We start from the raw sequence: 5,000 nt of genomic DNA, 5'->3' as shown, positions 1-5,000 counted from the left end.
GAAAAGGAAACGAAAATATGCAGAAGAAGTTCTGTATATTATAATAATTTCTTTTTATCCTCAACCTTTGTGTTACTGTCAACTATGGCTTGCTAATTCGAAAGGTCAAATACATGAATGGGTCATATGACATTGATCTCGGAATACTTTTATGACAAACGTGATAACAGTTCAATCTTGGCTAAATTGAAGATGGTTAGAAATTAACAATTATAAGAACTTTTCACTAACATATGCTGCTGACAAAGGAGAAAATATATGCAATTCTGCATTTTTTGCTTTCTATCAAGCAATCATATATTGGCTCCTTATCACACTATGACACTTCCGTTTTGTCACATTCCAAAAAATAACTTGAGAAATACACTGTCACTCATCTTACACTGTTATATTTACCTATTACAGAAGGCTAGAAACAAAGATTTTGTTTTCAAGAAAATAATATTTCTTGTCCAAGACACAGGGAAGTTTGACTGCAAAACACAGATAAAAATGCGAGAAATTTTATTTTTTTCAGAGAACAAGGTAGTTCTACTCATGTATAAACAGAACAAATCTGGTTTAATAAATCAGATATGCGGCATGAATCCTTTTCTTCCATCCCCACTCAAAACAAGCAAACACACCTATAGAGGTTCCAGTCTGGTCTGCAAATGAAAAGGAGGAAGGTGATCACTGCAAAATTAAGCATTAGGGTTCTTATTTATAACATATTGATCATTGTATACTGATATCAAGAAATTAAGGTTGCAAGTAGCAGCCAGCTGAGTTATAGTTTGAGTTTTATCAAGTCCATTACTTTGTTAAATTTAGAGTAACCTTGTCTTGAGAGAGGGAAATTGAGGAGCTGTAATATACTTATCATCAATTAGGGACCACAAAGAAAAATTTATTTATAGAGACTTTTGAAGGAGAGGGGTAAGACTTGTGACAAGCTGGCAGACATATACTAGATAAACTTTACTGCTAAATGGGTTACAATATAAAGTGCTCAGTATTTGGATCAGCTATGGCTCAACTTAAACTTTGCTTTAGCTTCAAGTTTAATCCTTTGTGGTTTCCTTTCTCTGTGTTTGTTTTTCAAGTTATGTTACACAAAAGAACACAAAAATGACAAGGAATACTTTTGAATATTAAGAGGCTGGAATAAGCAAGAAACCAAAACTGAATTTTAAACAGTACAAAGTTAATTTGATCTTCCAATGTTATTTAATTTTAACCATTAATAGAATTTGCTATTTAAATTTATCCCCTCCATTTTTCTGGATATTGTGAGCAAAAACAAACAATTATCACAAAATGTATGATGCATGGTATACAATGGTTTGATTCACCAATGTGGCAAAGGCCTTTCACTGTCTATCCATAAAAAGGGAAATAATTTGTAAAATGTAAGACATTCTGCATCTTGAGTGTATACTTATTCATCCATGTGAAATTAAAGGTTACTTGAAATAAATGTGAAAGATTTATAGGATTTTCAGACCCCTGATAACAATTTTTGATGTGCTGATTTGTTGTACTTAAAGGTTATGATTTTAGCAGAAATAGTGGAAGAAATTTCTGGACCTGGGATTTTGTTGCAAAAGTCTGTTTAAGTCAGTTAAAAACTCTCCTGTTTCAAGATTACATGATTGCCACACCAGAACCTTTTGCATTCTATATTGTGCACCATGTTATGATTATGGTTTCAGTAATAAAAGGTGCTGACTCAAGAACTTTGCAAAACACGCTTGGAAATTTTGACCTCAAATTGGGCCAAACTCTTTCGGCCGCGCAGGGTCTGGGCCCATGTACACAAACAAATCAAAATGGCGTCCCAAAGTGAGCCTGACCAAGAAGAACTTTTTAATGGGATCAAAGGAGCATTAAAGCGGCAGAAATCGAAATTCGAACGCCAGATTTCAAATGTTCACAAGTTGAAAGATCTAGATGAGACATTTAACGCACTAGAGAAACTGGCCGAAGCTGTTGTGAAAGGAAAATATGGTCCCCTTCGCTATCGACACGAGCATGAAATCAGTCATGTATATCCAATGTTGGAACGAACAATGATAAGAGCTAAGAATGGAATTAATACACGCCTTACTCCATGGATGAGTAAAATCCATCCTTGGGTGATCTGTTTCGATGTTCCGATGCCGCAGGAAGTGTTCAGTCTATTAAACAAAGGGATCGTAAATCGCACAAGTTATGGTGTAGATGTTTCGGAGAAACCCGGTTCAGTGACAATAACATTCACAAATATGAGAAGACTGTGTGCTTTGTTCAATAAATTTGAGGACTGCGAAGCATTTACAAAGGAGCTAGGAGCTGGAAAAGGGGTGGTAAAACTTATTGTTGACGACAGGAAGAATGGAATTATGAGATACAAGTTTAAAGAGGAAATTTTACAATTTAATTTCCATTACGGGTACTGGAATGCATTTGGCATCATTCAGCATTGAAACAGGAGCAGTTTGTTTTTCCAGTATTGATTGGATGCAGTGGTACATTCTTAAATTGTAATCGAGTCGAGACAACAACATATATGTAATAGATGTTATATTTATGATTTTATACACTTCTAACACAATTGTGGGTACATTAATTGTCTTATATGTTATTGTTGCAATGCCCTCAGTGGAATTAAAATATAGAAAAGGGGAACAGTCTCTGGCAGACCCCTAACAATAAAAATTATTCTCTTAAGGAAACTATTAAGCAGATTTACTAACAACACTGTACATTTAGAATGTTCGTTACATTTAGAATATTTTTGACATTTATTATAGTTATAATTACATTTATATTCTTAATTAATTTAAATTTAAATCTGTATTTGTAATTGTATTGTGTTTAGCTGAAAAACCCTTTCTAGGGAGCATCAATAAAAGTATGTATGTATGTATGTATGTGTGTGTGTGTGTGTGTGTGTGTGTGTGTGTCTGTATGTATGTATGTATGTATGTATGTATGTATGTATGTATGTATGTATGTATGTATGTATGTATGTATGTATGTATGTATGTATGTATGTATTAAAATAAAATTTCTTTCCCGGTTATTAAAATAGGTTCACGCTCTCAGAATTTGTTATTATTATGAAAATAATTGAGGTAGCCGGAGAGTGTCTGACACATGATCCCAATTCTGTTATTTCTTTGGTACAATGTTTTGACTCCGATTTATAGTTAGTCGGAGACACGGTGGCCTAGTGGTTAGCGCGCTGGACTCCGGATCCAGAGGTCCGGGTTCGAGCCCTGGCCAGGTCATTGTGTTGTGTTCTTGGGCAAGACACTTTACTCCATAGTGCTTCTCTCCACCCAGGAGTATAAATGGGTACCAGCAAACTGTCAGGGAAACCTGACAATAGTTGCTTCATGCTACGGAAACTGGGATAAGCTCTGGCAGTCATGGGCCACTAGGCTTGTAAGACTAAGCCACGACCAAGTTAAGACAAGTACTTCAAACACTCTCTAGTAGGCTTTCCCTCCGCAACAGACTTCTTGATCTCATCCATGAATTTATGACCACAAAAGAAACATTTGTCGTCGTGTTCACCTTTGGAAAACCCACAGGAGCAAAAGTGTTGTGCATCTGTGGTAATGCGATTGGGGATGAGGCTGTCTCTTGATTGATGATATGTCAAGAGAGATGGCTGGCGGAGAGGGAGCCAAAGTTTACTGATGTAATCATGCCTGAATACCTGATTCCAGCGGTCTTTATAAAGGCTGTTTCTTGCATAGCTGGCAATTTGAACATGCTTGGCTTCCCTCCCTTGCATGGTGTTCACTCCTAATCCAGTTTCATATTTCTCAAATACCCACTGGGTGTGAACTGGGACCAAATGTCCAATGCTCCAAACTGTCCCTGATACAGTGCCTGTGAAGAGTGTGACTGCTGTGAAGTAATCCCGAGCTAAGACCTTGAGTTCATCAATGGCTGGCTGAGTAATGTGGTACATTGAAAAAATGGAGGCACAATCTCTGAGCTTCATTGCAATGAAAACAATGAACAAAAGTTTCATAAGCAATTTGGGATCATCTGAATCCCCCCTGATGGCATTCACAAGGTACATAAACCCATGCAAAATAAGTCTTGAGTCCTTTCCAGTCAGTCTGTAAGAAAAGTCTTTGTCCTTAGACCTATCTTCCAGCATCCACTTTCCTAGCTGCTTTTTCAAACGTCCAGCTTTTACATCACACTCTAGTGCCTTCATGTACCTTGACATTGCACATGCTGGGAATAGGTCTGATAGGCTGGAGATCTTCTGTGGGAGGTTACTTGAAGAAATTGCTAGGTTTAATAGCATTGTGTGTAAATGCTGTACCCCATTGTTTTTAAGGTGAAGGGGCTCTACAACCTCTTTATCACACAACTTTCCAATCAGTGGCTGAAATTCCTGCCTTGATTTATTACTGGCAATAAATTTGGTGATTTTTGTTCTTTTTGTTGAGGCTGCAAGGCTGGAGGGAAGCTTTGCCTTAAAACTTTCTACCTGTTTGGCAATGTTTAATCTATCTTTGTATGGCCATGGTTTCCACTTGCAATCATTCATTAGCCCAAATTTTCCATTCAGTGTAACACAGTCCTCTTTTGATACATTTGCAAAGCTGGAAAATAAGTGGCAGCATTGTTAAGTTCCCCATTAAGGAAAGCCAGAAATTTCATGTCTGAGGGAACCAGTTCAAAAGTGAAGGTTACTTGCTTCTCTGACACTGTATATGTTTTCTTCTCAATTGCTTCAATCTTGGAGGTTAATTGCAGAGTAAATTGCTCTACACATGGGTGGTCTTCTTTGCAGTTGGCACCAAATCAAAGAAAATTGTCATTTGGGCTAGCCACTCTTGGCCCAACATTTAAGAAACTCACCAACCAGGACATTGACTCATCCCACTTCCCAAAGGGTGCTCCATCCCCCCCAATTGCCACTTTAAAGGATCCTTCTTTGTGACCAAACCAATTAAGTTTGTCATTGTCCTTTCTAAATTCATTTGTTTCAAAGTAAAATTGACTAA

General features: G+C 37.1%; 1 long non-coding RNA gene and 1 pseudogene across 2 annotated transcripts in view; both read right to left on the bottom strand.

Moving 5' to 3' along the window:
- Positions 1-487: 487 nt before the first annotated feature.
- LOC149038757 (uncharacterized) overlaps positions 488-5,000 on the bottom strand; it is a 9,495-nt gene continuing 4,982 nt past the window's right edge. The window contains exon 2 of the long non-coding RNA XR_016180081.1: positions 488-647. This is a non-coding gene — a long non-coding RNA (uncharacterized LOC149038757). The remainder of the gene's footprint in view (positions 648-5,000) is intronic.
- LOC149038759 (uncharacterized) overlaps positions 3,037-5,000 on the bottom strand; it is a 3,344-nt pseudogene continuing 1,380 nt past the window's right edge. Inside the window, exon 2 of the transcript XR_016180080.1 lies at positions 3,037-5,000. This exon is cut by the window's right edge and continues 908 nt beyond it. The product of XR_016180080.1 is annotated as an uncharacterized LOC149038759 (transcript).

This window comes from Pocillopora damicornis, chromosome 10, assembly GCF_964200805.1.
Source record: "Pocillopora damicornis chromosome 10, jaPocDami1.2, whole genome shotgun sequence".
NCBI classification, from domain to species: domain Eukaryota; kingdom Metazoa; phylum Cnidaria; class Anthozoa; order Scleractinia; family Pocilloporidae; genus Pocillopora; species Pocillopora damicornis.
This window is presented reverse-complemented; position numbering and strand designations above follow the sequence as displayed.